The sequence below is a fragment of the Bufo gargarizans genome, chromosome 5 (assembly GCF_014858855.1).
Source record: "Bufo gargarizans isolate SCDJY-AF-19 chromosome 5, ASM1485885v1, whole genome shotgun sequence".
Classification (NCBI taxonomy): domain Eukaryota; kingdom Metazoa; phylum Chordata; class Amphibia; order Anura; family Bufonidae; genus Bufo; species Bufo gargarizans.
In genome coordinates this window covers 167,447,486-167,469,676 of record NC_058084.1, presented here as the reverse complement: position 1 = coordinate 167,469,676, position 22,191 = coordinate 167,447,486, and positions in this window count along the sequence as shown.

Below are 22,191 nucleotides of genomic sequence, written 5' to 3'. Positions count from 1 at the left end.
CATTTGTCCACCAGAAGAAGCTCAACAGAAGATGGGTGTTGCAACAGAACAACGACCCAAAGCATAGAAGTAAATCAACAACAGAATGGCCTAAACAGAAGAAAATACGCCTTCTGACCTCAACCCGATTGAGATGCTGTGGCATGACCTCAAGAAAGCGATTCACACCAGACATCCCAAGAATATCGCTGAACTGAAACAGTTCTATAAAGAGGAATGGTCAAGAATTACTCCTGACCGCTGTGCACGTCTGATCTGAAACTACAGGAAACGTTTGGTTGAAGTTATTGCTGCCAAAAGAGGTTTTTCCACCTGCACTGTGAATGTTTACATGGTGTGTTCAATAAAAACATGGTTACATTTAATTCTTTGTGTGTTATTAGTTTCAGCAGACTGTGATTGTCTATTGTTGTGACTTAGATGAAGAGCAGATCACATTTTATGACCAATTTGTGCAGAAATCCATATCATTCCAATGGGTTCACATACTTTTTCTTGCAACTGTACATCCAAATCAGGTGAATGGTGTAGGAATTACAACAGTTTGCATATGTGCCTCCCACTTGCTAAGGAACCAAAGGTAATGGGACAATTGGCTTCTCAGCTGCTCCATGGCCAGGTGTGTGTTTTTCCTCATTATCCCAATTACAATGAGCAGATAAAAGGTCCAGAATTAATTTCAAATGTGCTATTTGCATTTGGAATCTGTTGCTGTCAACTCTTAAGATGAGATCCAAAGAGCTGTCACTATCAGTGAAGCAAGCCATCATTAGGCTGGAAAAAAAAAACTATCAGAGAGATAGCAAAAACATTAGGCGTGGCCAAAACAACTGTTTGGAACATTCTTAAAAAGAAGGAACGCATCAGTGAGCTCAGCAACACCAAAAGACCCGGAAGACCACGGAAAACAACTGTGGTGGATGACCGAAGAATTCTTTCCCTGGTGAAGAAAATACCCTTCACAACAGTTGGCCAGATCAAGAACACTCTCCAGGAGGTAGGTGTATGTGTGTCAAAGACAACAATAAAGAGAAGGCTTCACCAGAGTGAATACAGAGGGTTCACTTCAAGATGTAAACCATTGGTGAGCTTCAAAAACAGGAAGGGCAGATTAGAGTTTGCCAAATGACATCTAAAAAAGCCTTCACAGTTCTGGATCAACTTGTACTAGATTGATGGGAAGAGAAGAGTATGGAGAAGGTAAGGAACTGCTCATGATCCTAAACATACCACCTCATCAGTGAAGCATGGTGGTGGTAGTGTCATGGCGTGAGCATGTATGGCTGCCAATGGAACTTGTTCTCTTGTATTTATTGATGATGTGACTGCTGACAAAAGCAGCAGTATGAATTCTGAAGTGTTTCAGGCAATATTATCTGCTCACATTCAGCCAAATGCTTCAGAACTCATTGGACGGCGCTTCACAGTGCAGATGGATTGAACAATGACCCAAAGCATACTGCAAAAGCAACCAAAGAGTTTTTTTAGGGAAAGAAGTGTAATGTTATGCAATGGCCAAGTCAATCACCTGACTTGATTCCGATTTAGCATGCATTTCACTTGCTGAAGACAAAACTGAAGGGAAAATGCCCCAAGAATAAGCAGGAACTGAAACCAGTTGCAGCAGAGGCCTGGCAGAGCATCACCAGGGATGAAACCCAGCGTCTGGTAATGTCTATGCGTTCCAGATTTCAGGCTGTAATTTACTGCAAAGGATTTGCAACCAAGTATTAAAAAGTGAAAGTTTGATTTATGATTATTATTCCGTCCCATTACTTTTGGTCCCTTAACAAGTGGGAGGCACATATACAAACTGTTGTAATTCCTACACCGTTCACCTGATTTGGATGTATACCCTCAAATTTAAGCTGACAGTCTGCAGTTAAAGCATATCTTGTTTGTTTCATTTCAAATCCATTGTGGTGGTGTATAGAGCAAAAAATGTTAGAACTGTGTTGATGTCCTAATATTTATGGACCTGACTGTATATAATCCAGATCGTTAGTGGTAGATAGTGTAGGTTAGTTAGTGAATAGTGTAGCTGATAGGTTCCAGTGTAGGGTGTTAGGTACATTAGTTAGCTAGCTCAGTTATATATATAATCCAGATAGTTAGTGGGGGATAGTGTAGGTTAATTAATAGTGAATAGTGTAGCTGATAGGTTCAAGTGCAGGGCGCAGTGTAGGTTAGTTAGATAGATAGATAGATAGATAGATAGATAGATAGTATAGTGTAGCCTTTTGCTGTCTGTTTAGTCTGTGAAAAAAAAAAAAAGTATTTTGCTATGTTTTAGGGTTTTGTGTGCTAGGATTATTGTTAGCGTCTTTTGTCTGTGAAAAAAAAACTAAACAAAACAAGAAAGTGTTTTATGCTATGTTTTAGTGTTACTGTTTTAGGGTTTCGTGTTCTAGGGAGGAATTATTGTCAGCGTCTTGTGTCTGTGAAAAAAAAGAAAAAAGTATTTTGCTGTGTTTTAGTGTTACTGTTTTAGGGTTTTGTGTGCTAGGGAGGGACTATTGTCAGCATCTTTTGTCTGTGAAAAAAAAAAGTCTCTTGCTATGTTTTAGTGTGACTGTTTTAGGGTTTCGTGTGCTAGGGAAGGATTATTGTCAAGGTCCTTTGTCTGTGAAAAAAAAAAAAAAAAAAAAAGGCTTTTCCTGTCTGTTTTTGTGTCATTGTTTTAAGATTTAGTGTCTATTTTATTTCATTTTGCCCCATTGTTCCCAACCCAATAAAGTTAGCCCAAACTCCATCATTATTTTCTTTCTATATTTTTTTATGGTGTTTTAAAACATTGTGTTCAAATCATGAGTGGATGTGGTCGTGCCGGCAGCCATGGTCATGGTAGAGGAGTTGGTCCCAGTGCTGGACTGCTGCCAGCACGGGGCCGCTCCTCTACCCACAGAGGGGCGGGCACAGGTGGCAGGGGCATCCGCCTCATCCGTGATTTTTTAGGGTGTGGCAGTTGCCCCATTTCATCTCAGGACGCCGAAGCAGTTGTGTCATTTGTGTCATTGTGTCATTGTGTCATTGAGTCCTATGCCCTGGCTATGAGTAGCAGCAGCTCTCTGCCTCCTGAAAGACCAGCCTCCAGCTCCCAAGACTTGTCCCTGAGGGACATCTTGAGGGAGGTAATGCAGGAAAGTGAGCTAGAACTTGGTCCGAATGCTCAGGACCTTTTGGAATGGATGATGAGGAGGAGGGGGTACAGTCCGTCAGTACCCCAGTGACCTCCCTACCAACTGGTGTGGGTGGTTTCAGCCACAGAACCCCTGCACCTAGTCAGACCCAGGCGTAAACAAGGGGACAGCGGAGCCAGGTCAGGGGCTCCATGTCTGCTGTTCCCCTCAGTCAACCACTGGTCGACCTTGGGTCTGATTACAGGGGATGAAGAGGAAGGTGTCCTAGAATGGGTGCCACCTCCCTTGTCAGGTGACAGCAGCACTGATGAGGAAGGTAGGCACCCAAGGCAAACGGTGCGCCAGGTCACCAGGGAACCCAGTGGCAGGCGCTCCACTGGTAATGGCAGCAGGAGAAGGCGGCAGCAGCAACAGCAGATGCCTGTTCCACCTGTGCGCACCGAGCCCAAACAAGCACAAGCCAGCACCACTCCATCTGACAGGCTGTTTGGGCTTACTTCACCCTGGCAGCAGACGATCAGACAATTGCCTTCTGTCAGCTGTGCCATGCCAGGGTGAGGAAAGGGAGATCTGTTGTTCAGCTGGGTACCACTGCCCTTCCTCAGCACCAGAGAGTCAACCACTGGCGGGACCAGATGCAGGGTGGTCACAGCAGTGCCAGCAGCACTGCGCAGGGGACAGCAGCTCCTGCCCCTGTCCTGCAGCCACCCCACCCTCTTCCAACAATGCATTCCCACTTCCCCATTCCATCTCCTAAAGATACTGGTACTGCCTCCTCTGCACCCTCTTCTATCGCCTCCACTTCCGTCCGGCGCCAGCCATCGGTCGCCGACGCTTTTGAACGCAACACGGCCTACACCCCTGGGGACCAATGGGTGCGTTCACTCAATAGGCCTGACAAGGGTTATCGCCCAACATCTGCTACCCTTCAATATTGTGGACTGCAATGCATTCCGGCAGATGTTTGTGGTGCCGTCCCGGGGAGTGCAGGGAAGAACTGCTGCTCTCCCTCAAGCCACTGTCTCCACCACTGCTGAGCCCCCTAGCAAGCATCCCCGTAGCTACACAAGTGTGGGGCACATCCGCTGCCAGACCGTGCTCCAGATTGTGAGTATGTCGGCCTCAATGACGTGCTCGCCATAGTGTTCCTGCTGGACAGGACACTAGAAAGCCTGCTCGATGCTGGGGAGAGTGCCTTGGTGGAGCAAGAAGAGGCAATACTGCTCCACTAAGACCAGGCCCAGGACGAGGAGGAGGAAGAATTTTTTGAGAAGTTTGCTGATGTCTAAGAGCCTGGGCCTGGTCAGGAGGGTGAGCTGGTGCTAGAGGCACTGTTAGTCTGGGGGTGAGGCAACTCCCACAGGGAGTAGCAGTAGCAGGAGAACCTAGATGTCATGGTCCTGGGCCACCAAGAAGAGTCACAGCGGGCTGTCCTCTTCCCCATGGCTGCCCAAATGCTGCGATTCCTCCGGCAGGATCAGTAAAATTAAGGAGAGGGATGATTTTTGGTTGGCCACTCTTTTAGACCTATGCTGCAAGGGGAAACTGATGCAGTTCATGCCAGCCTGGAGCAGGCAAACCCTCTTCCTCACGCTCCAGTTCTCCCCGCTCATCTCACCCAGCAGGTGGCTGGCCCAAACAGCTCCAGACGAGTAGGTAATCTTATGTGTGAGATGAGGTTGTTCTACTTGTCTGTGTAATCCAGCAGCAGCAGCAGTCACCACCAGCGGCTGGCCCGCATGGTAGCAGACTACATGGGGTCTGTCGGTTCTTCCTACAGCAGGAGCTCCGACGACCCCATGGAGTACTGGGTTGCCAGGCCGGACACCTGCCGTGAGCTCACTTAGTATGCACTGGAAGTACTGTTTTTCCCCCCCTCCAGCGTATTGTCTGAGCGACAGGAGGGGTGGTCCCCGACAAGCGGACTCGTCTGTCAACAGATTCCGTGGATAGACTGACATTTATCAAAATGAATCCTGGATCAACAGCGACTTCTTGGCCCCCACTGTCGGTTCAGGGCACTGGGCAAGGTCCCTTGTCAATCCCTCTGCTTGGCTCTCCGTTCAACATTGTTGTTTTTTAACGTCTGTATATATTTCTGGATGAATTTATTTATTTAGGGATGAATTATTTTATATATTTATTTATTGATGACTTTATTTATATATTTTGCATATATACAGTACAGACCAAAAGTTTGGACACAACTTCTCATTCAAAGAGTTTTCTTTATTTTCATGACTTTTATAAATTGTAGATTCACACTGAAGGCATCAAAACTATGAATTAACACATGTGGAATTATATACATGACAAAAAAGTGTGAAACAACTGAAAATATGTCATATTCTAGGTTCTTCAAAGTAGCCAGCTTTTGCTTTGATACTGCTTTGTACACTCTTGGCATTCTCTTGATGAGCTTCAAAAGGTAGTCACCTGAAATGGTTTTCACTTCACAGATGTGCCCTGTCAGGTTTAATAAGTGGGATTTCTTGCCTTATAAATGGGGTTGGGACCATCAGTTGCGTTGGTGAGAAAAACGAGTGGCCATCATTACTTTAATAAATGAAGGTCAGTCAGTCCAAAAAATTGGGAAAACTTTGAAAGTGTCCCCAAGTGCAGTCACAAAAACCATCAAGCGCTACAAAGAAACTGGCTCACATGCAGGACCGCCCTAGGAAAGGAAGACCAAGAGTCACCTCTGATGCGGAGGATAAGTTCATCCGAGTCACCAGCCTCAGAAATCGCAGGTTAACAGCAGCTCAGATTAGAGACCAGGCTAATGCCACACAAAGTTCTAGCAGCAGACACATCTCTAGAACAACTGTTAAGAGGAGACTGTGTGAATCAGGCCTTCATGGTAGAATTTCTGATAGGAAACCACTGCTAAGGACAGGCAACAAGCAGGAGAGACTTGTTTGGGCTAAAGAACACAAGGAATGGACATTAGACCAGTGGAAATCTGTGCTTTGGTCTGATGAGTCAAAATTTGAGATCTTTGGTTCCAACCACCATGTCTTTGTGCGACGCAGAAAAGGTGACCGGATGGACTCTACATGCCTGGTTCCCACCGTGAAGCATGAAGGAGGAGGTGTGATGGTGTGGGGGTGCTTTGCTGGTGAGACTGTTGGGGATTTATTCAAAATTGAAGACATACTGAACCAGCATGGCTACCACAGCATCTTGCAGCGGCATGCTATTCCATCCGGTTTGCGTTTAGTTGGACCATCATTTATTTTTCAACAGGACAATGACCCTAAATACACCTCCAGGCTGTGTAAGGGCTATTTGACCATGAAGGAGAGTGATAGGGTGCTGCGCCAGATGACCTGGCCTCCACAGTCACCGGACCTGAACCCAATTGAGATGGTTTGGGGTGAGCTGGACCGCAGAGTGAAGGCAAAAGGGCCAACAAGTGCTAAGCATCTCTGGGAACTCCTTCAAGACTGTTGGAAGACCATTTCAGGTGACTACCTCTTGAAGCTCATCAAGAGAATGCCAAGAGTGTGCAAAGCAGTAATCAAAACAAAAGGTGGCTACTTTGAAGAACCTAGAATATAGAATTTTCAGTTGTTTCACACTTTTTTGTTATGTATATAATTCCACATGTGTTAATTCATAGTTTTGATGCCTTCAGTGTGAATCTACAATTTTCATAGTCATGCAAATAAAGAAAACTCTTTGAATGAAAAGGTGTGTCCAAACTTTTGGTCTGTACTGTATATATATATATATATATATATATATATATATATACTCATGGCGAGATAGAGATGTATTATGCAACCTGATGATTTGCTACATGTCACATCAGGTACTAAGTAATCATTTGTAAAGGGATTAAATACTTATTTGCATAACCGTATATATACATTACAGAGTGTTGGCAAGAGATACAAAAGTAATGTAGGCATTGTACCTGGGCACATTCTGTCACGGATCTCTCTGACCCGCTCTGAGTATTTAAGTCTTTGAATGGGAAATATTAGATGTAATGTTACCATTATAAGATCGTATTGTATTGAGATTGTATGTGTGTGGGGTCTGAGCAATCGGATATTGGCCAGCTGAACAGAGATGTATCTGTCTAGTGAAGCGATGGTGGGGTATAGGGTGTAAAGCTGGTTCGCCTCCACATGGTGCACCCTGGGTAACTCTAAATGAACCAGCAAATACTGGCGGTAAGACAAAGAAAGCTTCTCCAACAGGACACAAACTCTAATCTATAGACTGTGTTTCTGTGTGTGTGGGGGGGGGGGGGTATATAGTGTGGAACAGGAAAATGGATGTGCAATGAGCATGTGAGAGATATTTCTATGTTGCCTATACATACATGCTACAGACATAGTGCTGTGATGTCACAACAATACTTAGTGCACCAATCAGTAATATCTACTTAGACCTGATAAAATGTGAAGTTTTATGTATTGCGAAAAAACATTCGCATCACAAGTGACCATTTTCGCAATTGCAAATATTTTATAACACTATCTGCATATAAAGCGATTGTTCTGACATGCATGTGAAATGTAATCAAATACACTGCTGTAATGCTAAATTACTTACAATGATCAGGAGTTGTTCCTCACTGTCGCGAAAATTGCTGCCACCATGTTTTCCAATCTCCTCAAACTTCAGGTAGTTTGAAAACAGTTGCTAAACTAGGCCTTGTCCCTTTTTTGCAAGCGCAGTAAGCAAATTTTACATTGCAATTTTCGCATTGATAAAAAATAATGAATGGGGATAGCGAACTTCGCCAATATATGACGAATATTCGCTCAAATGTTAATTAAATGTCTCGAATTCGAATATAGCCCCTGACGCTCATCATTATTTATTACAAGGAAATATTTCTACTTCTTATTTGGCCTTGTGCGGTGCAGTTATATGTTCTAAAGCATTTTTGGGCAAGTATTAGTGGCAAAATAAAAATATATTTGCCGTTCAGCGGTGCAGTTATATGTTCTAAAGGCTTTTGTGTCGTGTATTAGTAGCAAAAAAATATATATTTGCCATTCAGTGGTGCAGTTATATGTTCTAAAGACTTTTGTGGCATGTATCAGTGGCAAAAGAAAAACATATTTGCCGTTCAGCTGTGCAGTTATCTGTTCTAAATCCTTTTGTGGCGTGTATTAGTGGCAAAAGAAAAATATATTTTCCGTTCAGCGGTGCAATTATATGTTCTAAATCCTTTTGTGGCGTGTATTAGTGGCAAAAGAAAAATATATTTTCCATTCAGCGGTGCAGTTATATGTTCTGAAGCCTTTTGCGGCGTGTATAAGTGGAAAAAAAATAAATATTTGCTTTTAACAGTGCAGTTATATGTTCTAAAGCCTTTTGTGACGTGTATTAGTTTCAAAAGTAAAATATATTTGCCGTTACATGTTTTAAAGCCCTTTTTGTTGTGTAATAGTGGAAAAATAAAAATATATTTCTGTTTAGCAGTGCAGTTATATGTTCTAAAGCCTTTTGTGGCGTGTATAAGCGGAAAAAAAAAATCTGCTGTCCAACGGTGCAATTTTATGTTCTAAAGCCTTTTGTGGCATGTATTAGTGGCAAAATAAAAATATATTTGCCGTTCAGTGGTACAGTTATATGTTCTAAAGCATTTTATGGCATGTATTAGTGGCAAAAGAAAAATATATTTGCTGTTCAAGAGTGCTGTTATACAAACCGGATTCCAAAAAAGTTGGGACACTATACAAATCGTGAATAAAAACTGAATGCAATGATGTGGCGGTGCCAATATCTAATATATTCAGAATAGAACATAAATCACGGAACAAAAGTTCAAACTGAGAAAATGTACCATTTTAAGGGAAAAATATGTTGAATCAGAATTTCATGGTGTCAACAAATCCCCAAAAAGTTGGGACAAGGCCATTTTCACCACTGTGTGGCATCTCCCCTTCTTCTTACAGCACTCAACAGACGCCTGGGGACCAAGGAGACCAGTTTCTCAAGTTTAGAAATAGGAATGCTCTCCCATTCTTGTCTAATACAGGCCTCTAACTGTTCAATCGTCTTGGGCCTTCTTTGTTGCACCTTCCTCTTTATGATGCGCCAAATGTTCTCTATAGGTGAAAGATCTGGACTGCAGACTGGCCATTTCAGTACCCAGATCCTTCTCCTATGCAGCCATGATGTTGTGATTGATGCAGAATGTGGTCTGGCATTATCTTGTTGAAAAATGCAGGGTCTTCCCCGAAAGAGATGACGTCTGGATGGGAGCATATGTTGTTCTAGAACCTGAATATATTTTTCTGCATTGATGGTGCCTTTCCAGACATGCAAGCTGCCCATGCCACACAAACTCATGCAACCCCATAGCATCAGAGATGCAGGCTTCTGAACTGAGCCTTGATAACAACTTGGGTTGTCCTTGTCCTCTTTGGTCCGGATGACATGGCATCCCAGATTTCCCAAAAGAACTTCGAATCGTGACTCGTCTGACCACAGAACAGTCTTCCATTTTGCACACTCCATTTTAAATGATCCCTGGCCCAGTGAAAACGCCTGAGCTTGTGGATCTTGCTTAGAAATGGCTTCTTCTTTGCACTGTAGAGTTTCAGCTGGCAACGGCGGATGGCACGGTGGATTGTGTTCACTGACAATGGTTTGTGGAAGTATTCCTGAGCCTATTCTGTGATTTCCTTTACAGTAGCATTCCTGTTTGTGGTGCAGTGTCGTTTAAGGGCCCGGAGATCACGGGCATCCAGTATGGTTTTACGGCCTTGACCCTTACGCACAAAGATTGTTCCAGATTCTCTGAATCTTCGGGAGATGTTATGCACAGTTGATGATGATAGATGCAAAGTCTTTGCAATTTTTCGCTGGGTAACACCTTTCTGATATTGCTCCACTATCTTTCTGCGCAACATTGTGGGAATTGGTGATCCTCTCCCCATCTTGGCTTCTGAGAGACACTGCCACTCTGAGAAGCTCTTTTTATACCCAATCATGTTGCCAATTGACCTAATTAGTGTTAATTGGTCTTCCAGCTCTTTGTTATGCTCAAATTTACTTTTTCCAGCCTCTTATTGCTACTTGTCCCAACTTTTTGGGGATTTGTTGACACCGTGAAATTTTGAATCAATGCATTTTTCCTTTAAAATGATACATTTACTCGGATTAAACGTTTGATCTGTCATCTACGTTCTATTACAAATAAAATATTTACATTTGCCATCTCCACATCATTGCATTCAGTTTTTATTAACGATTTGTATAGTGTCCCAACTTCTTCGGAATCCGGTTTGTATGTTCTAAAGCCTTTTGTGGCGTGTATTAATGGCAAAAGAAAAATATATTTGCTGTTCAGTGGTGCAGTTATATGTTGTAAAGCACTTTTTGTCATGTAATATTAGCAAAATAAAAATATATTTGCCATTTAGCAGTGCAGTTATATGTTCTAAATCCTTTTGTGGTGTGTAATAGTGGCTAAATATAAATATATTTGCCGTTCAGGGGTGCAGTTATATGTTCTAAAGCCTTTTGTGGCGTATATTGATGACAAAAAAAATACATTTGCCGTTCAGAGGTGCAGTTATCTGTTCTGAATCCTTTTGTGGCGTGAATTAGTGGCAAAAGAAAAACATATTTGCCGTTCAGCGTTGCAGTTATTTGTTATAAAACCCTTGTTGTTTTGTAATATTGGCAAAATAAAAATATATTTGACATTCAGCGGTGCAGTTATATGTTCTAAAGCCTTTTGTGGCGTGTATTAGTGGCAATAGAAAATATATTTGCCATTCAGCAGTGCAGTTATATGTTTTAAAGCACTTTTTGTTGTGTAATATTAGCAAAATAAAAATATATTTGCCGTTCAGTGGTGCAGCTGTATGTTCTAAATACTTTTGTGGCGTGTATTAGTGGCAAAATAAAAATATATTTACCGTTCAGCGGTGCAGTTATATGTTCTAAAGCCTTTTGTGGTGTGTAATAGTGGCAAAATAAAAATATATTTGCCGTTCAGTGGTGCAGCTATATGTTCTAAATACTTTTGTGGCGTGTATTAGTGGCAAAATAAAAATATATTTGCCATTCAGCGGTGCAGTTATATGTTCTAAAGACTTTTGTGGCATGTATCAGTGGCAAAAGAAAAACATATTTGCCGTTCAGCTGTGCAGTTATCTGTTCTAAATCCTTTTGTGGCGTGTATTAGTGGCAAAAGAAAAATATATTTTCCGTTCAGCGGTGCAATTATATGTTCTAAATCCTTTTGTGGCGTGTATTAGTGGCAAAAGAAAAAAATATTTTCCATTCAGCGGTGCAGTTATATGTTCTGAAGCCTTTTGCGGCGTGTATAAGTGGAAAAAAAAATATATTTGCTTTTAACAGTGCAGTTATATGTTCTAAAGCCTTTTGTGGCGTGTATTAGTTTCAAAAGTAAAATAAATTTGCCGTTTAGTTACATGTTTTAAAGCCCTTTTTGTTGTGTAATAGTGGAAAAATTAAATTATATTTTCTGTTTAGCGGTGCAGTTATATGTTCTAAAGCCTTTTGTGGCGTGTATAAGCGGAAAAAAAAAATCTGCTGTCCAACGGTGCAATTTTATGTTCTAAAGCCTTTTGTGGCATGTATTAGTGGCAAAATAAAAATATATTTGCCGTTCAGTGGTACAGTTATATGTTCTAAAGCATTTTGTGGCATGTATTAGTGGCAAAAGAAAAATATATTTGCTGTTCAACAGTGCTGTTATACAAACCGGATTCCAAAAAAGTTGGGACACTATACAAATCCTGAATAAAAACTGAATGCAATGATGTGGAGGTGCCAACTTCTAATATTTTATTCAGAATAGAACATAAATCACGGAACAAAAGTTTAACCCCTTAAGGACTCAGCCCTATTTCACCTTAAGGACTTGGCCATTTTTTGCAAATCTGACCAGTTTCCCTTTAAGTGCTGATAACTTTAAAACACTTTGACTTATCCAGGCCATTCTGAGATTGTTTTTTCGTCACATATTGTACTTCATGACACTGGTAAAATGAAGTTAAAAAAATTATTTTTTTTGCATAAAAAAATACCTAATTTACAATAAATTTGGAAAAATTTGCAAATTTCAAAGTTTCAGTTTCTCTACTTCTGTAATACATAGTAATACCCCCAAAAATTGTGATGACTTTACATTCCCCATATGTCTACTTCAGGTTGGAATTATTTTGGGAATGATATTTTATTTTTTGGGGATGTTACAAGGTTTAGAACTTTAGAAGCAAATATTGAAATTTTTCAGAAATTTACAAAAACCAAATTTTTAGGGACCACTACAGCTCTGAAGTCACTTTGCGAGGCTTACATAATAGAAACCACCCAAAAATGACCCCATTCTATAAACTACACCCCTCAAGGTATTCAAAACTGATTTTACAAACTTTGTTAACCCTTTAGGTGTTGCACAAGAGTTATTGGCAAATGGGGATGAAATTTGAGAATTTCATTTTTTTGCCTAATTTTCCATTTTAACCCATTTTTTCCACTAACAAAGCAAGGGTTAACAGCCAAACAAGACTGTATCTTTATTGCCCTGACTCTGCCGTTTACAGAAACACCCCATATGTGGCCGTAAACTACTGTACGGCCACACAGCAGGGCGTAGAGTGAAAGGTGCGCCATTTGGTTTTTGGAAGCCAAATTTTGCTGGACTGGTTTTTTGACACTATGTCCCATTTGAAGCCCCCTGATGCACCCCTAGAGTAGAAACTCCATAAAAGTGACCCCATCTAAGAAACTACACCCCTCAAGGTATTCAAAACTGATTTTAAAAACTTTGTTAACCCTTTAGGTGTTGCACAAGATATAATGGAAAATAGAGATACAATTTCAAAATTTCACTTTTTTGGCAGATTTTCCATTTTAATATATTTTTTCAAGTATCAAAGCAAGGGTTAACAGCCAAACAAAACTCATTATTTATGGCCCTAATTCTGTAGTTTACAGAAACACCCCATATGTGGTCTTAAACTGCTGTACGGGCACACGGCAGGGCGCAGAAGGAAAGGAATGCCATACGGTTTTTGGAAGGCAGATTTTGCTGGACTGTTTTTTTTACACCATGTCCCATTTGAAGCCCCCCTGATGCACCCCTAGAGTAGAAACTCCAAAAAGTGACCCCATTTTAGAAACTACGGGATAAGGTGGCAGTTTTCTTGGTACTAGTTTAGGGTACATATGATTTTTGGTTGCTCTATATTACACTTTTTGTGCGGCAAGGTAACAAGAAATAGCTTTTTTGGCACCGTTTTTTTTTTTGTTATTTACAACATTCATCTGAAAGGTTAGATCATGTGGTAATTTTATAGAGCAGGTTCTCACGGACGCGGCGATACCTAATATGTATACTTTTTTTTTATTTATGTAAGTTTTACACAATGATTTCATTGTTAAAACAAAAAAAGTTTTAGTTTCTCCATAGTCTAAGAGCCATAGTTTTTTCAGTTTTTGGGCGATTATCTTATGTAGGGTCTAATTTTTTGCGGGATGAGATGGCTGTCTTATTGGCACTATTTTGGGGTGCATACGACTTTTTGATCGCTTGCTATTGCACTTTTTGTGACGTAAGATGACAAAAAATTGCTTTTTTTAAACCGTTTTTATTTTTATATTTTTACGGTGGTCACCTGAGGGGTTAACTCATGTGATATTTTTATAGAGCAGGTCGATACGGACGCGGAGATACCTAATATGTATACTTTTTTTTATTTATGTAAGTTTTACACAATGATTTAATTTTTGAAACAAAAAAATGATGTTTTAGTGTTTCCATAGTCTAAGAGCCATAGTTTTTTTAGTTTTTGGGCGATAATCTTGGGTAGGGTCTCATTTTTTTGCGGGATGAGATGCCGGTTTGATTGGCACTATTTTAGCGTACATGCGACTTTTTTGATCACTTTTATTACCTTTTTTGGGAAGTAAGGTGGGCAAAATTTAAATTTTCTCATAGTTTTTATTTTTTTATTTTTATGGCGTTCACCGTGTGGGGAAAGTAACATGACCGTTTTATAGATCAGGTCGTTATGGACGCGGCGATACCAAACATGTGTAGGGAATTTTATTTTTTTCATTTTTAATTAGTGATAAATGTGTTTTTTGATTTTCACTTTTTTTTTACTTTTTCTTACTTTTTTTTTGACCCAGACCCACTTGGTTCTTGAAGATCCAGTGGGTCTGGTGTCTGCATAATACAGTACAGAACCTATATATGTTTCTGTACTGTATTTTACTTACACTGAACAGATCTATGCTTTCAGCACAGATCTGTTCAGCACCATGGACAGCAGGACGCCTGAGCAGGCGTCCTGTTGCCATGGGAACCTTCCCCGTCTGCCACAACTTCGCAGACGGGGAAGGGTAAGGACTGGGGTGTCGGGGGGCTGTCTGGGGGCTCTCTCCCTCTCCCATCGGGGGGCTGCTCTCTCACAGATGTCAGCCGTTTATACCAGGGTGCCAGCAATGTGCTGGCACCCTGGTATACCCACTAGAAGCCAACGATTATTCGGCGGGAGGCGGGCGGGGGATCGCGATCCCGCCTGCCGCACCGCCCGCCTCCCGCACCGCCCACACAGCCCGCAACACCCCCCCTGCACCTCCCACTAAAATCATGCAGGGGTGCAGGGGGGGTGATCACTATAGATTTGTGCCACACTAAAGTTTCTGATCGCCGCGGTCAGGGACCGCGGCGATCAGAAACAGCAGAAATAGCAACAAACCGCAGGTCTGAATTGACCTGCGGTTTGCTGCGATCGCCGATACGGGGGGGTCATATGACCCCCCCAGGCGTTGTGACAGGATGCCGGCTGAATGATTTCAGCCGGCATCCTGTGCGGATTAACCCCTGGGGCACCACAATCTCAATTTAAACTCATGACGTACCGGTACGTCATGGGTCCTTAAGGACTCGGGAAACATGCCGTACCGGTACGTCATGGGTCCCTAAGGGGTTAAACTGAGAAAATGTACCATTTTAAGGGAAAAATATGTTGAATCAGAATTTCATGGTGTCAACAAATCCCCAAAAAGTTGGGACAAGGCCATTTTCACCACTGTGTGGCATCTCCCCTTCTTCTTACAGCACTCAACAGACGCCTGGGGACCGAGGAGACCAGTTTCTCAAGTTTAGAAATAGGAATGCTCTCCCATTCTTGTCTAATACAGGCCTCTAACTGTTCAATCGTCTTGGGCCTTTTTTGTTGCACCTTCCTCTTTATGATGCGCCAAATGTTCTCTATAGGTGAAAGATCTGGACTGCAGACTGGCCATTTCAGTACCCGTATCCTTCTCCTACGCAGCCATGATGTTGTGATTGATGCAGAATGTGGTCTGGCATTATCTTGTTGAAAAATGCAGGGTCTTCCCTGAAAGAGATGACGTCTGGATGGGAGCATATGTTGTTCTAGAACCTGAATAAATTTTTCTGCATTGATGGTGCCTTTCCAGACATGCAAGCTGTCCATGCCACACAAACTCATGCAACCCCATAGCATCAGAGATGCAGGCTTCTGAACTGAGCCTTGATAACAACATGGGTTGTCCTTGTCCTCTTTGGTCCGGATGACATGGCGTCCCAGATTTCCCAAAAGAACTTCGAATCGTGACTCGTCTGACCACAGAACAGTCTTCCATTTTGCACACTCCATTTTAAATGATCCCTGGCCCAGTGAAAACGCCTGAGCTTGTGGATCTTGCTTAGAAATGGCTTCTTCTTTGCACTGTAGAGTTTCAGCTGGCAACGGCGGATGGCACGGTGGATTGTGTTCACTGACAATGGTTTGTGGAAGTATTCCTGAGCCCATTCTGTGATTTCCTTTACAGTAGCATTCCTGTTTGTGGTGCAGTGTCGTTTAAGGGCCCGGAGATCACGGGCATCCAGTATGGTTTTACGGCCTTGACCCTTACGCACAGAGATTGTTCCAGATTCTCTGAATCTTCGGGTGATGTTATGCACAGTTGATGATGATAGATGCAAAGTCTTTGCAAATTTTCGCTGGGTAACACCTTTCTGATATTGCTCCACTATCTTTCTGCGCAACATTGTGGGATCTGGTGATCCTCTACCCATCTTGGCTTCTTAGAGACACTGCCACTCTGAGAAGCTCTTTTTATACCCAATCATGTTGTCAATTGACCTAATTAGTGTTAATTGGTCTTCCAGCTCTTTGTTATGCTCAAATTTACTATTTCCAGCCTCTTATTGCTACTTGTCCCAACTTTTTGGGGATTTGTTGACACCGTGAAATTTTTAATCAACGTATTTTTCCTTTAAAATGATACATTTACTCGGATTAAACATTTGATCTGTCATCTAGGTTCTATTACAAATAAAATATTTACATTTGCCATCTCCAAATCATTGCATTCAGTTTTTATTCATGATTTGTATAGTGTCCCAACTTTTTCGGAATCCGGTTTGTATGTTCTAAAGCCTTTTGTGGCGTGTATTAATGGCAAAATAAAAATATATTTGCTGTTCAGTGGTGCAGTTATATGTTGTAAAGCACTTTTTGTCATGTAATATTAGCAAAATAAAAATATATTTGCCATTTAGCAGTGCAGTTATATGTTCTAAATCCTTTTGTGGTGTGTAATAGTGGCTAAATATAAATATATTTGCCGTTCAGGGGTGCAGTTATATGTTCTAAAGCCTTTTGTGGCGTATATTGATGACAAAAAAAATACATTTGCCGTTCAGAGGTGCAGTTATCTGTTCTGAATCCTTTTGTGGCGTGAATTAGTGGCAAAAGAAAAACATATTTGCCGTTCAGCGTTGCAGTTATTTGTTATAAAACCCTTGTTGTTTTGTAATATTGGCAAAATAAAAATATATTTGACATTCAGCGGTGCAGTTATATGTTCTAAAGCCTTTTGTGGCGTGTATTAGTGGCAATAGAAAATATATTTGCCATTCAGCGGTGCAGTTATATGTTTTAAAGCACTTTTTGTTGTGTAATATTAGCAAAATAAAAATATATTTGCCATTAAGTGTTGCAGTTATATGCTCTGAAGCATTTTGTTGCATGTATTAGTGACAAAAGAAAAATATATTTGCCATTCGGTGGTGCAGTCATATGTTCTAAAGCCTTTTGTGGCGTGTATTAGTGGCAAAAGTAAAATATATTTAATGTTCAGTTACATGTTCTAAAGCCCTTTTTGTTGTGTAATAGTGGCAAAATAAAAATATATTTTCAGTTTAGCGGTGCAGTTATATGTTCTAAAGCCCTTTATGTCGTGTAATATTGGCAAAATAAAAATATATTTGCCATTCAGCTGTGCAGTTATATGTTCTAAAGCCTTTTGTGGCGTGTATAAGTGGAAAAAAATATAAATTTGCTGTTTAACAATGTAGCTATATGTTCTAAAGCCTTTTGCGGCATGTATTAGTGGCAAAAGAAAAATATATTTGATGTTCAACAGTGCAGTTATACTTTCTAAAGCCTGTTGTGGTGTATATTAGTGGCAAAAGAAATATCTATTTGCTGTTCAGCGGTGCAGTTATGTTCTAAAGTCCTTTTTGTTGTGTAATATTGGTAAAATAAAAATATATTTGCTGTTCAGCGGTGCAGTTATATGTTCTAAAGCCTTTTGTGGCATGTATTATTGGCAAAATAAAAATATATTTGCCGTTCAGGGGTGCAGTTATATGTTCTAAATCCTTTTGTGGCGTGTATTAGTGGTAAAAGAAAAATATTTTTGCCGTTCAACGATGCAGTGATATGTTCTAAAGCACTTTTTGTCATGTAATATTGGCAAAATAAAAATATATATGCCATTCAACGGTGCAGCTATATGTTCTAAATACTTTTGTGGCGTGTATTAGTGGCAAAAGAAAAATATATTTGCCGTTCAACGGTGCAGTTATATGTTCTAAAGCCTTTTGTGGTGTGCATTAGTGGCAAAATAAAAATATATTAGCCATTCAGTTATATGTTCTAAAGCCCTTTTTGTTGTGTAGAAGTGGCAAAATAAAAATATATTTTCCATTTAGCGGTGCAGTTAAATGTTCTAAAGCCTTTTGCGGAGTGTCATAAGTGGCAAAATTAAAATATATTTGCTGTTCAGTGGTTCAGTTATATGTTCTAAAGCTTTTTTTTGTCGTGTATTAGTGGCAAAAGAAAAATATATTTTCCGTTCAACTGTGCAGTTATATCTTCTAAAGCCTTTTGTGGCATGTTTTAGTGGCAAAAGAAAAATATATTTGCCGTTCAGCGATTCAGTTATATCTTACTAAAGCTAATTTTGTTGTGTAATATTGGCAAAATAAAAATATATTTGCCATTCATCGGTGCAGTTATATGTTCTATAGCCTTTTGTGGCGTGTATTAGTGGCAAAAGAAAAATATATTTACCGTTCAGTGGTGCAGTTATATGTTCTAAAGCCTTTTGTGGCGTGTAATAGTGGCAAAATAAAAATATATTTGCCGTTCAGTGGTGCAGTTATATGTTCTAAAGCCTTTTGTGGCATGTATTAGTGGCAAAATAAAAATATGTTTGCCGTTTAGTGGTGCAGGTATATGTTCTAAAGCCTTTTGTGGCATGTATTAGTGGCAAAATAAAAATATATTTGCCATTCAGTGATGCAGATATATGTTCTAAAGCCTTTTGTGGAATGTATTAGTGGCAAAATAAAAATATATTTGCCGTTCAGTGGTGCAGTTATATGTTCTAAATCCTTTTGTGGCGTGTATTAGTGGCAAAAGAAAAATATATTTGCCGTTCAACGGTGCAGTTATATCTTCTAAAGCTCATTTTGTCATGTAATGTTGGCAAAAGAAAAATATATATGCCATTCAGCGGTGCAGTTATATGTTCTATAGCCTTTTGTGGCGTATAATAGTGGCAAAATAAAAATAGATTTGACGTTTAGTGGTGAAGTTCTAAAGCCTTTTGTGGCGTGTATTAGTGGCAAAAGAAAAATATATTTTCCATTCAGCGGTGCAGTTATATGTTCTAAAGCCCTTTTTTGTGTGTATTAGTGTGAAAAAAGGGATTATTAGCTGTTGTGTGGTGAAGTGAGAAAATTCTGACTTTTTTGGGGTATTTTAATTTCCTTTTTATTTATTTATTATATCTAACAGTATGTCAGGCAGATAAGTGCCAGGCCCTGCATAGGGGCGTTGCAGAGGCCTAAATGTTTCTGGTGCATGCAGAGGTCGCAGCAGAGTAAGGGGCGTGGCAGCAGGGGTCACTTTGAGAGGCCTGAGCTCCCAGTGTCAGCTAGTGGTCGTGTCTTGACCAGCAATTCAGCGTTTCTTGAATGGTTGACCCGATCTTCGACTTTGCTGCGAGTGACATCAGACACCCCCAGCCATTCAGCCAAGAGTCAGTGGGTTCGTCAGACACTACCCTTAGTTGGCATGGCCCTTACCTGTCCTCAACCTGCCTCTGTCCTTTTCTGTTCCCTCAGCCAGAGAAGTATTGTGTGCTATGGGCTCAGCTCCACTATACAGTGAGGACGAGCTACTAGAAGACAGTCAGCAGCTACTGGCAAGCCAAGATGTGGAGGAGACATACGCCGCTTCCTCCACTAGGCAGGCAGTAGTAATGAGGAGAGTGGAGTGGGAGCTGGTGTCGTGAGCGGTCAGGCTGCTGACCCAGAGACGGTTGAAGAGTACATCAGTGACGTGCAGACAGTACTTGATGATGATGATGTAGCTGATCGCACTTGGGAGCCAAGTGATGAAGGGGATTCATCATCATTGGAAGAAGAGGGTAGCAGCTCGCTCGTATGTCAGCAGCGGGGCAAGCAAGTCGCTAGCATGGCCTGGAGTCAGCAGGATGGCAGCAGTGTGAGGTCAAGAGCTACACGTACCTGGGGTAGACCACCCGCTTCGCAGTAGAATACCAACCCGGGAAGTAGCGGTGCACGGGTCCATGGAGGCAGTTGGGGGTAAAATCACCTACTCAGCAGTGTGGCAGTTTTTTTTTAAGCCGCCGGAGGAGGTGAACATTGTCATATGTAGAATCTGTGGGAACAAGGTGAAGAGTGGCCAGGGTGTCAATGTTGGCACCACGACCCTACGTCAACATATGCAGCATCACCATAAAGTGGCCTTGGAGAACCGTGGCTCCGATGTGGTGGTCCAGCCTGCCGCAGCAACCACTGCATCACCCATTGGCACGCACCTGGTTTCAGCCAGTCAAGGCTCCACCACCTCAGCTGAAGAGTGCTGTCTGTCCTTCCCATCATCTGCTGGTCCTGATGCTTCTGCTCCTCGCCATCCTACTCCTCATCAGTCATTCCATCAGCAATCAATCACCGAAGCGATTGCCAAGAGATAACAGTATGCTTGCACTTATCCTACGGAGCAGAAGCTGAACGTGCTGCTTTCCAAGTTTCTAGTGCTGCAGTCCCTCCCTTTCCAAGTGGTGAACTCTGCACATTTCAGAGAAATGATGGCTTGTGCCGAGCCGAGGTGGAGAATTCCTATCTGTCATTTCTTAGTAAAAAAGGCAGTACCAGCCCTGCACACATATACAGAGGTAGGTCAGTGCACGGCAGCACCGATATGTGGAGCTGTAACTACGGTCAAGGACAATATATGTCCTTTATGACCCACTGGGTAAATGTGGTTCCTGCCCAGCCACACTAGCAACTTGGCCAGGTGACGCCGCTTCCACCTCCACGTTCTCACACCGTTGGTCCTGCGACAATGTCCGCCTCTGCCTCCTCATCCTCCACCGTGTCCTCAGCCTCCACTGCAGGGACAATTCACAGTGCCCCTCCAGCATACGACATGTGCAGGGCACGGCGGTGTTACGCTGTTCTGCACCTCGTTTGCCTGGGTGAACAGAGTCATGAAGGGAAGGAACTGCTCTGTGTCCTTCATTAAGAAATCAAATTATGGCTTTCTCCGCGACAACTCAAAATCGGAACCATGGTGACCGACAACGGGAAGAACATGGTATCGACGCTGCGTCAAGGAGAGCTGAGTTCATGTGTTCAATCTGGTTCTCAAGCGGTTCCTGAAGTCTTCCACTTATCTGCAAGACATCCTAAAAATGGCCAGGAAACTTTGCATGCACTACACCGCAAAGCACACCCTCCTTGAGCTGTAGCGGCAGAATGTGAAGTGTCCCACTAGGTAAATGTGGGCACTACACAAGGGTCAATTGGGCCATGTTGTCCTCCACCTCCTGTGGAACAGTGGCATTGTATCTAACAGTCCATTTTAATGTTTATTGCTATGCTTTTCTGTGTATTTTTCCCTGTTATGTGTGTATCAGGCCTATTAGGGTGTAGTTCCTCCTCATAGACAGTAGAGGGAGCTAGGGAACCCCTAATATAAATAGTCAGGTCCTGTTCAGGGAAAGGGGAGTCTGTGTAGTCAGGAGTCTGTTTGGAGACAGAAGAGAGTGTGCACTTCAGCAGAGAGGAGCTGAGGGCCACCTCCTGACATGCAGCTAGACAGCCCAGGCTTCCAGTTGCCACCAGGGAAAGACGTTGCCTCCTGAGAAACCTGCAGTTCCCACAACCAAAGCGCAGAGCAGAGCAGAAGAGTAACCAGCCAACCTGAGAGCTGAAGGGCAGAAGGAACTAATTAATGCAAGGATATATATATCCTGGATAGATACCCCGAAGCATAGGACTATCACTTGACGATCAGCTGTGAGAGACACGAAATGACGCTAACAACTCTGCAGCCGGGACGCCTGCACATAAAGCAGAGGAAAGACTAACCAACAAGTCCCATCAAAACAGCAGCACAGGCGGAGGTAAGCCCACACTTGTGGGTAAAATATTATGAAGCGCATTATCATGACATGAGGAGGTGAAGTGAACGATAGCAAATTTTATCAGTCACTCACCAAGGATTTTCCTTTCCAGCAATTTAATTACAATTGTCTGAAACGGTGTATAGTTTGCACAATAAGGATAGATACTGTTTACAAAAAGTATCAAGTGAGCGGAGCGCTATCTGAATATCACTTATCCCTGAATACAACTTTGTTGATACGGGACATTACCAACACACAGTGACTTATCAGCACAATCGGTGTGATTTTATAATTAAATATAGGATTAGTTTATGGGAATTTTTTATGAAGTTTA